The following is a 12,861-nucleotide window of genomic DNA, read 5'->3' on the forward strand; positions in this document are numbered from 1 at the left end:
TAACCAAAGTAAGACAACAAGTGCATCAAGTAACCAACCGATCATCCTCCATCCCCGCCTCCGATCTCACACAAGAATCGACTACACACCGAAGTGTGTAGCCCTGCCAGATTACCCATCGCAACGGGTAATCCTCGCCGCCAGTGGGTGACCGCAGCCCATCCCCACCTAGTCCAGCTCATCAACGAGCGACTAACAATCCCTGTCCCTTAATGTGCACATCCCCTCCCGTGACGGGTTCCACGGAGGGCGAACTATGGTGTGAAGCCACTCCCGCAAGTGACTCCACCACAATCACACATACCACAGCATCACAGCTGTCACAACCCCACAACCGTCACAACACAACCACATCACCACCGTCACCACAACACCAACACTCCGATGATCAGCAGACAACAATCATACACAATACAATAAATATCTCAAATCAATTACACAAGAACTGAGTAAGAAAACCCTACCTTTTTCGCAATCCGCTTACGCTGCAATCAACCATACAAATGCATAACAATTACCACATCGTCACTTGCAACAACAATCATAAAATTCTAATCACTAACTGCAAAACCCATTTCCCCCAATTCAATGAATAAAGACAAACCCTATAATTAATCATCAACAACATAGGGATAAAGACTTACCGGCGAAAGAATGCAAAATTGAACGCAAGGACTACGACGATTGCACACACAGTGGAGGATTAGGGAGTGATTAGAGTAATCGTAAAATGATTAGGGTTGTAAATGACGTTTAGAAACTGACTTTCAATAGTAAATAACCCTAAACACTCTCGCATCAAACCGCTGAAATATTACTTCGCCAGACCGGATACTCGGTCGACTAAAGTGTATACTCGGCCGAGTATTCCTCGGCAGAACCCAAACAGACTACACTCTTGACACTACTCGGACGAGTAAGCTCTACTCGGTCGAGTACTTAGCTTATAAAAATCCGTAGTATTACAGTCTTCTCCCCTTAAAAGAACTTCGTCCCCGAAGTTCCAACCCAACCTATAAAACATGGACACCTAACACTAACTCCACCAACCACTCTTCCTTCCACAACATGGCTCACGATATCGTCTCAACTGTAGCATAGCCTCCCAATACTAACTCTCTAATACTATCGGATACCCACAACCTAAATGTTGCCAACTCTATCTTAGTTCATAACGCTCACTAACATCCTCAATTACCAAGACAATCCACCAAACAAGATCAACCATCAAGACGGAATGTTACATTCTACCATCCTTAAAACGAACTTCGTCCTCGAAGTTTACTTCACACACATACACATCCTCACACAAACCGTTAACACTATCAAAGTTTACTCACATTCCTAAACATCATACTACTACCACCATTACCTGTAATAAAATCAACCCCAACATAAATCCATCCTTTACTCTACACCAACACTCAAACTTCCAATTATACTATAACATGTATAACCATCAAACTCTCTTTGTCGTATCCCACTCCTCTTAAGACAAATGTTACGTCCTCGTAACTCACTAATACTAGATCCTTAACTATATATATTCTCATTATCCTCATCACGACCGCATGTCAACGATATCCGCCTATAGCCTCGACACCTACTACATCTATTCCTACATCCAAGGTTCTCTTACTCTAGCAGCTCTCGTGCCTCCAATTGTTTGTACTCACATAACATATATCATAAAATTCTCAATATAACCACCACTCCATCTCTTCCACATTACCGCAAAACAACATACTTCTATATACTTATACACTCATCTCCACGATCTTAACTCACAATCCACAATTGTTACACACTCACATCAGCTTCTCAAGTTCATCTCTTTTATTACCACAAAACTCACCCTTGACTCGACATGATACTAAGTCCTAAAACTCCGTACTCACTGTCCCAAGAAAAAGGTGCTAAACCACATGTAGTTCCAGATCAATACCACACATGCTCCACAATCTCTTGCCACAACTATGTCCACAACGTCTCATCTAAAACAAGATCAAAAGTACTCCACAACCCCTCACAACTGTGTCCCATTAACAGCTAATTACTATACCATGACAACAACAGAACCATACCCATACCGACACAGGTAAGAAACATCGAGAAACAAAACAACGGTTTATGTGCCCGGACCGACACTGACAAGAAATAGCAGTAAACAAACAACGATCGATGACAACACGAAAATACTCGTATCACAACACGAATTACCGTGCCCAGTGCACAACACCACATCGATAGTCATTGCAACTCTTACAATCTCATAATACTGACTCAGCACAACTTCCTTGACCACAAGACTGTCTTAAAACTGCTCTACCAGATCACGACGCAGCACATTAGACGGGATCACAAATACCAACCTTGTGAATATTATCCATACCATGACTCTTGAGGTCGGAACCTCACACCATTACTTACAGATATCATACATACACATATAAGTATAACATATGGCGCGGAACACACATATAACGACTCGTAACTATCACGCCACACCATTACTCGTGAGGCCAGGACCTCACATAAAGTTTTACACACCTCATGGGCCCATAATCGAATCTAACTAGCCAATCCTGATCACGTAAGTTACCACTTGACAATGAATACCTCTCATCCGGACTTAACTCAGGTGCCGTTCATAACACATCCTCTCATACACACAATTATCACTCCTCCGGAAAATGTATCCATAACATCAGTACTCAACTTCCAGCGAGCACCTCATATATTCACATCTTATACCCCTTCACAACCAAACATACTACTCACTTCCACAAAATCAACCTCACTAGAACGACTAACTTCCCTAAAGTAACATCATCCTCAACCACTAGTGACAATACTATGACACCAACATCCTTCATGTGACTACTCTCTTACTATCACTTGTTAATATAACAATCCGTTTCCTCTCTTTGGTTATCATCCCAATTAACGAACATCCAGTCCATCAACAAAATCTACCTCAACATTATTCCCAATTCTATCCTTTATCATATCGTTACCTAACTCTCCATCAAAGTCTCATATCGTGCAAACAATCTACAAGCTTCTCATTCCATTAATACCTCGAAACTCATGGCTAACATGTCGTCCTACTTTCTTATATAACCATTAACTCACACCCTCTAGTGAGACTATCGTACATTTCCATAATTTCCTACCTTCATGCTCCTTACTCCGGTCAACGTTCTCTCAACTTACTTCCATCCCTTTTCCCCCCTTTTTACTCTATAATACCAATTAATAATTCATCTCCTTTCTCTTTCTACCTAACTCTTTAGTAATCCGATTACCTTCTTGTTACTCCACAACTCAAATTCCATTAATTCATATCAATATCTTATCACTCGTTCTAATCATTGATCCTCTCCCTTCATATTATTCACTCGCACTTGTCACCATCAAGTCCCCATAACTAACAACTACCCTTTAATTAGTTATATATCCCTTTCGTATCCCTAGAAAACCAACCATTCACCTCATACCGTTAATTTCCCAAAGAATTACACACTAGGCTCACCCCTTGCTATTCCAAATTCCCAAACCAACCACTGTCTACTCATCGCGGCATAACTTGACCTCACTATACACTATTCGTTTCCATCTCTCTATAGCGACCTTTTATCACATATATCCTTAAGCAACTCAATCCAAACCGTCTCCCTCCACAAATCCTTACACATCCCAATATGTCACTATTCGTATCCCTCATCTCAATCTTTCATTCTCACGTTCCTTTACACTAACATCACCCTTGCCCATATACACTTAATTTTATATTACTCAGCCCACGACTATAACACTCATCATATCCAACAAAACATGCTCCTTGTCTCAATTAGCTCATCAATCTACTCTTTTCTTGTTCCACTATTCCTCACAACCACATATAACTCATGTATTCCTTACCCAACACGTGTCCTTCACAAGCCGGAATCCTCCTTGTCATAACATCCGGTAATTTACGTATCAAGACCGTCACATATATAAAAGAATGCATTAAGACTCAAAACATATGTGTACATACCCTACGACTCAAAACAAATATAAGAACATAACCACTGACTCAAACTGAAGGTAAGAACATAGCCACTGACTCAAAATTAAGGTGAAAATATAACCACCGACTCAAAATAGCCGCACACTGAGGCACTCGGTCGAGTACATAGCATACTAGGTCGAGTACAGGATACTCGGTCGAGTAACTATATTACTCGACCGAGTTTTCGACTCCAGAAGCGAACGTAATTATCACAGAGGATTACTCGGTCGAGTATTGGGAATACTCGGCCGAGTAGCCCTTACTCGGTCGAGTATTACTTTACTCGGTCGAGTACCAACACAATTCTCAGCATCGTCCAGTTTTTGTAAAACAGTCATATCTCACTCGTTACTGGGTCGTTTTGGGCGTGTGACCTATCGTTAGAATCGTAAGAAGACAAGCTATAACCTTCAATTGGAATTACAGCAATATCATTTATAGAACTCAACTTATGACAGTTTTACGACAACCCTTCCATAATTGATCATCATACAAATCAAATTTCCTAAACCAAAACAATTTGAACATGCATAAGGCAACAACAACAACTCAATACTTCAAGAAACCAGTACACAAGTGAACTCTTATCATACCCACATGAAAATTAAACACGACGTTCATGTATATAGACACTTGCCCGTAACCATATGCTACTACCAACAATCAAGCATTAACATCATCATGTTCATATGCACATGTACCACTACCATACTTCATGCTCAAGATTGTATTAAACAAGTAACATGATCACATTCTTCATGCTCAATATCAATCAGATACAAATTCACAATTCACCTTTCATATTTTACCATGTTTCGACACTTAACATGCCAACATATTCATGCTCAAAGTTTAACATCAACAATCCTCGATGCATCTTTCAACAACTATCACATTCCACTTCTTTCATCATTTCATCCAACCATGCACAAGATTCAAACTATAGGTATCAAACTCACATGACTCAAACATACAACAGTTTCCCCCATGTGACCGGCTTGAAATCGTATGGGCCTTAATGCGACTTCGGGACATCTCCCAAGTCTTTGCGGTAGCTCCAAACAACTCTCCCCGGGTTCATTTTATTTAGACTACCTAAGTTCATTGGGTTCATTTGTTTTAGGTGCCGGAATCGTCGGCACTAATACCACTTTGTAACACCTCCTCATACCAAGGTACCTTACCAGGACTACCCCAACATGAAAGGCTGTTACCATCTTTGTTGCCCGAGGTTAGGATATATCAAAAGCAACAGTCCAAACACATTTATTAATGTACGATAATTATAAAAGTTACATAGTCTCCAAAAATTCAATAAACGAATTATCCAAATGGTGACAACTACCAAAAGCAATAACTAAAAGTCCTGGTGGTGACATCTAATCCAGCGTGGTGACTCTCCCCATGACTGCCCCAAGCTCAATAAGTGTATCACCTGTCACAATCTGCTCACCATCCCCGAATGGATCACCGCAGGTTTTACAAAACAACAACGGGGTCAGTTACTGCATAACCAAATTAAGACAACAAGTGCATCAAGTAACCAGCTGATCATCCTCCATCCCTAGTCTCCCGATCTCACACAGTAACCGACTACACACCGAAGTGTGTAGCCCTGCCAGATTACCCATCGCAACGGGTAATCCTCGCCGCCAGTGGTGACCGCAGCCCATCCCCACCTAGTCCAGCTCATCAACGAGCGACTAACAATCCATGTCCCTTAATGTGCACATCCCCTCCCGTGACGGGTTCCACGGAGGGCGAACTAAGGTGTGAAGCCACTCCCACAAGTGACTCCACCACAATCACACATACCACATCATCACAGCTGTCACAACCCCACAACCGTCATAACACAACCACATCACCACCGTCACCACAACACCAACACTCCGATGATCAGCAGACAACAATCATACACAATACAACAAATATCTCAAATCAATTACACAAGAACTGAGTAGGAAAACCCTACATTTTTCGCAATCCGCTTACGCTGCAATCAACCATACAAATGCATAACAATTACCACATCGTCATCTACAACAACAATCATATAATTCTAATCACTAACTGCAAAACCCATTTCCCCCAATTCAATGAATAAAGACAAACCCTAGAATTAATCATCAACAACATAGGGATAAAGACTTACCGTCGAAAGAATGCAAGATTGAACGCAAGGACTACGACGATTGCACACACAGTGGAGGATTAGGGAGTGATTAGAGTAATCGTAAAATGATTAGGGTTGTAAATGACGTTTAGAAACTGACTTTCAATATTAAATAACCCTAAACACTCCCGCATCAACTCGCTGAAATATTACTTCGCCAGACCGGATACTCGGTCGAGTAAAGTGTATACTCGGCCGAGTATCCTCTACTCGGCCAAGTATCCTCTACTCGGTCGAGTATTCACTGTACTCGGCCGAGTATTCCTCGGCGGAACCCAAACAGACTACACTCTTGACACTACTCGGCCGAGTAGGCTCTACTCGGTCGAGTACTTAGCTTATAAAAATCTGTAGTATTACACTATAATAGTAAAATACACTCTCTAACATATAGTGCAATGCAATTACAAGTAAACCAACTAAACTGCTGCATTTCAGCAGACAACTTTACTTCTAAGTAAAACAAATTTGTTCCAAGAACAAACAATGCTCAGCTTGAGGCATAGCTAACACAATTTGAAAAAAAAAACATATAATCCTAAATGACAATTATGCCAATCAGTAAATGATATGCATGGTTTAATCTTGATTTAAAACTTGATCCCCGAATTGTACGAGTTGGCCGAATCTCGAGCATTACACCATAAATGTGTACACAGCTCACAATATGTGACTCAAACATATCTAGAAACGCCTGCAAAATTGACTCATTACGACGATCAGCAAAGCAAAACCCAAACTACAGTAACATTGAATTCCTAATAATGTAGCTTCTTACCTGAAAACATGAATCATCATTCCTCACCACTAAATTATTTTTATTTCATACCTGAATCCTAAATCTTCAATAAGAAATCAATCCATAATATTCAATTTTCCACTAAAACACTTGCAATCCAAAAATAAAAACCTTCATCGCAAAACGACAACAACATAAACAAACTTGATCGGTATAACCGCAATCAAAATATACAATGAAGCAACACTTAGCTATATTTATGGTTCAGTATGAATGAAGCAATACAAATATACAATCGAAACCAGTGCGACGTTTTCATCACCGTCGATTCTACAACCGTCGTGCACCACCTGCATCTCAGCATGATACCAAACCGAGTTACAACTACCGAGATTCATCCACCAGCAGCCTAGAATCGAGCCAACAAGCCCCACGTCGTGCTTCTCCTCTGCATTTGATTGAACCCTAAAAATGAACCTCATAACATCTATACGCCCCTGTTACAATTTTAATTTCGATTTCAAATTAAAATTAATTGATTCAATCGCCATTAATGACCATCTTAAAATGTAATGATGATGGTAAGAAGAAAGAAAGAGACTCAGAAAGAGAGAGAGAAAGAGAGAGAGAGAGAAAGAGAGAGAGAGAGAGAGAGAGAAAGAGAGAGAGAGAGAGAGGAGTGTACCGATTGTCGGCGGCTGCTGCTCCGGGACGGCGGTCGGTGACTATTTTTGGTGGATGGGATACAAAGAGTTCAAATGGTAATCGACCAGATCTGCGCCTCTATTCTTGATTAAGTGACGGCGGTGACGAACTCTAGCCGGACCTCCGGTGGTCAACGGTGAAAGTATGTTGTGTGGGTGAGTAGGAGATAGAGTGAGGTGGGTGTGAAAGTGACGGGGTATAACCGTATAAGAGGTCCAGTATGTTTGTATGTATAAGTTTGACTTTCCTTATTTACCAAGTCTTACACTTTTAAGTTAGTTCGTACGGTTCGCACCGTACTTTAGTTCGCACCTAATATATATATATATATATATATATATATATATATATATATATATATATATATATATATATATATATATATATATATATATATATATATATATATATATATATATATATATATACATATTTGTTGCGAAAAGTTATAGAATAAAAGCATGCGGGCAACACATGATTGGTAAGTTGAATACTATATGATCATGATGGATGTTATTGTTTTGCTTTTGTAGATAGTAACATGTGCCTAGGGATACTCGTTTTACGAGTATCGAGTTGGTTTTGTTTACTTTGTTGTTGTTTAAGTTGTTTGGAAGTAAAAATCAAGTAGTTATGTTGTCCGATTACGAAGAAGTTGTCTTTAAACTGTTATAACTTTAGATTCATAAATGATTTTGATGTGATTCTACTTGTAGGTGAAAGCTTGTTCTTTTACGATTCTAACGATAGGTCACACGCCTAAAATGACAAAGAAACGTGTGAGATATGACCATTTTACGAAAATTGGACAGTGCTGAGAACTACATAGGGTACTCGATCGAGTGTCCCTTACTCAATCGAGTGCACCTCTAGTTACTCGATCGAGTAGCCCTGGTAACTTATTATACGTGCTTCTGATCTTCACCTACTCGATCGAGTAGGTTGTACTCAATCTAGTAACCCTTGTATTGGTCTTATGCTTATCTTTTTTACCTCCGTGCATGTCATAATTATTTCAAAGGCGTCATTTTATTTCTTTATGCATTGTTTTATATATGTGTTGGTCCTGATTCATAAGTTACTCAATCTTATGATGAAAGGAGTGACACTTTATGATGGGTATGAATTTGGTAGGGAAGACATGAGTTATATGTGGCTGTGATGGATAGTGGAAAAAGGAAAGGGAAGATTGATGAGCTTCTTGAGGCAGGGAGCATGTTTGTGAGATGTGGTAAGTGATATAGTCGCGTGTTGAGTAATGTAAAAGTAAGTGAAGATGGGTAAGGGGGTGATGTAAGTTTATTGAACGTGAGAATGAAAAGATTAAAATGAGGGATGCGAATGGTGGTAACTTGGAATGTTTAAGGATTATGAAGGGAGATAGTTGTAACTGGGCTGGTTAAGAATATAGGTAATGGAAAGGTTGGTGTATATATATGGAAAAGAATAGTGTATAAAGAGCTTAGATTGAGTTATGCCGTGATGTGGATTGGTAGATAGAGATTGAGTTTGGGAATTTGGATTATCAAGAGGTGAGCCTAGTGTGTAATTTTCTTGGGCAATTAACGGTATGAAATGAATTTTGATTTCTAGAAATGTAAAAGGGAGATGCAATTGATTAAACAGTAAACATTGATTTTGTGGATTGATTAGTGGCAAGTGTAAGTGAGTCGCATGATGAGAGAGGACCCATGATAAGAAAGAGTGAGAAGGTACCGATATGAATTAGTGGAATTTGAGTTTTGGAGCAACGTAAAGATAACCGGATTACTAAAGAGTTAGGTACAAGGAGTAAGGAGATGAACTAGTAATTGGTATTGTTGAGTGTAAAGGGAAAGAAGGATGCAAGTAAGCTGAGAGAACGTCGACCAGAGTTAAGGAACATGAATGTAAGGAATCATGGAGATGTACGATAGCATTATGAGAGGGTGTGAGTTAATGGTTATATAGGAGTTCCAGGACAACATGTTAATCATTATTTTCGAGGAATTAAGGGGAGTAAAAAGTTGGTAGAGTATTTGCACGATATGAGATTTTGGTGGTGAGTTAGGCGACGATACAATTAAGGGTAAAATTGGAAGGAATGTTCAGGTAAATTTTGTTGATGGATTTGATGTTCGTTATTTGGGATGTTAACCAAAGATAGGAAAGAAACCGTGATATTTAGAGGTAAGTGTAAGAGGTTTGATATACGAACATTGGTAGTCTTGAGGTGTTGTCACTAGTGGTTAAGGGTAATGATAAATAGGAAAAATAGCCGTCCTAGAGAGGTTGATTTTGTGGAGGCCGGATTGATATGTATGGTTGTGAGAGAGTATAAGATGTGGTCATAGGAGGCGGTTTCTAGTAGTTGAGTATTAATGGCATGGTTACATTTGTTAAGAGATGATGGTTACGCGAATGGGAGAATGTGTTATGAGGGGGATAAAAGTTAAGCTTGGACGAGAGGTATACGTTATCAGGTGGTAACTTACGTGATGAAGATTGGTTAGTTAGATTCGATTATGGGTCTATGATTTGTGTAAGTGTTTATGTGAGGTTCTGACCTCGCGCATGGTGGTATAATGCGATAGTCATAAAGCTGTTATCTGATTGTTCCGTAATATATGTTGGGTACGGTAACCTAATGGAATGGTATTCAAAAGTGATAGTTTGGGTGATCTGGCATGGCTAGTTATACTTGTATGTGTATTCATGATATATGTTTATTCCGTGTAATGGTATGGATGATATTCATAAGGTTCTTATCTGTTTATTCCGTGTAATATGTTGCGTTGTGATCTAGTAAAGCGGTTTTGAGGAAGTTTTCTTGTCCAGGAAGTTATACTGAGACAGTGTTTATGGGATTGTGTAAGTTGCGATGACTATCGAGGTGACTATTGTGCCTTAGGTGGTGATCCGGGCACGGTACTTCGTGTGTAGTCAGGTGTGTGGAGATATGATGGAGTTGGGTGATCTGTGTGTTGTATCTTGTGTATCTTGTTTGTTGTAATCGGTAACTGACCCCGTTTAAATGTTTTAAAAACTGTGGTGATCCATTTGGGGGGTGGTGAGCAGTTGTCAAGTAGGTATACTATGGATGTGCGCGGGATTAGCTGGGGATGGAGTTGCCACGAGTCTGATAGTAGTCTTCCGCTGTGTTATCATAGTATGTAACATTCCGTTTGATGGTTGATCTCGTTTGAAGGATTGTCTTGATAGTGGATTTGCTAGTGGATAATATGTTAGTGAGACGGAGCTAGCGGCATCTGTGGATGGTATTCGATAGTGTATAGAGTTAGTGTAAAGAGGCTATAATGTAGTTGATACGATATCGTGAGTCATGTTGTGGAGATAGGGACAATTGGTGGAGTTAGTGTTAGGAGTTCATGTTTTATAGGTTGGGTTTGAACTTCGGGGACGAAGTTCATTTTTAAGGAGAGAAGACTGTAATACTACAGTTTTCTATAATGTTGGGTACTCTATCGAGTAAGGCTTACTCTGTCGAGTAAGTGAGTTTGGATTTGGAAACAGTGTACTGCTGATGGGTACTCGATCGAGTAAGTGGGTTACTCGATCGAGTAACGGTCACTCGATCTAGTAACTTACGTACTCGATCGAGTAAGTCGGTTTTACGAGTTACTTTGCCGGGTTTTGTTAGGAATGCGACGAAGTTATATAAACACTTCCATCTGTTTGTTTTTCACTTTTTACGTTTTCTAAAATCTCACAAAGCTTAAACAAAGTTACGTTGCTTTCTTCTTTGCATTGCTATCAAATCCTAAGGGCTAGAGTCGTCGGATCGCAGAGTTCTTTACGCCGTTGAGACCGTCGCGTTGTGGGTAAGATCCTAGTGTAGTTTTTATATCTTTTATTTGATTTTAGTTAAAACCCTAATTGAGTAATTTGGGGGTTTTGGGAGTATTTTTATATTCGATGGTGATTGTATGATTGTGTGTTTGATAGGAGGTGATTTTTGTTAGAAATCTATATCTCATTATTACAACATATTCATATATGTTTCAAAATTAATTTAGTCATAAAATTATCTAGATCTTATGCATGCAAACATAAGTAAATATTAAGGAGAAATCATCATTCTTACATTGATATTTCGGATTATTGGGCACAAGAAAGATCTCCTTCTTACTTGTTCTTGAGCACTCCTTAAACGGAAGAACAAGGATTCAAGTATAGAATCCCTCCCAAGGAATAATACCCAAGGTAATCTCTTAATAAAATTAATATTATTATTACTAGAACAATATTAATTTAAATAAAAATGACCCAAAAATATTTATTTGGCTCTCTTAAATTCGGTTAAGAGAAGGAGGAAGGATTTTTATCTCTCTAAAACTCTTATTTTAGATGTATGAATGAATGAATAATACTCTAACATTTGATGTAGTGTATAAGGTAAAATAAAAGAGAAAACTCTTTGGTCTCTTTTACTAGAAAAACCGGGTAGGGTGGGGTGGAAGGGGCCAATGCATGAGCAAGGTGTTCTTCACAAGATGGCACTAGGTATGCATGGCTAGTTTTAGGAATAATGATCATGTTTTCCACTTAATAAATCAACACAATATTAATCCTAAACCACCCCAATATTTCGGTCCAAATGGGATAAAATGGACTCCATTTTATCTTTGTCAATTTGTCACATGTTACATGACATGTAAAATTGTTATGTATTTTTAACATATTAAAAATCAACGCATTAATAAAAATACGTCATATACAAAATCGACTTAGTACTTCATAATTACTTGAACCAAAATAATTTACCAATTATAAATCACAACATCTTGTATTTATAATAAATAATTCATTCAAATGCAATTGTTTCCTTAAACAATAATTTCATCTAAGTAATAAAACAATTCGATCACTTAGACCGTATCTTATTTAATCAAATTATAATGAGATACGTAAATATTACTTCCAAAATCGTCCGTCAATTTTAAGTAATTTAATTAACCCGTATCGTCATACGATCAATTAAATAATCAATTAAGAGTGTTACCCTTTAGGTATGACCTAAGGGGATCAACTGATCACCACCGTCGCACGACAGTAATGTCAAACTCTAGTCAGCCAATCATTTCCGATATGTGTGGACCAGTTGACTGTAAAATATTACATCCCACATGTATTCTTAAAATGAGATTTAAACATGTGATCATCATGATCAACAGTTGTGATCGC

This window comes from Silene latifolia, chromosome 11 (genome assembly GCF_048544455.1).
Source record: "Silene latifolia isolate original U9 population chromosome 11, ASM4854445v1, whole genome shotgun sequence".
Lineage (NCBI taxonomy): Eukaryota > Viridiplantae > Streptophyta > Magnoliopsida > Caryophyllales > Caryophyllaceae > Silene > Silene latifolia.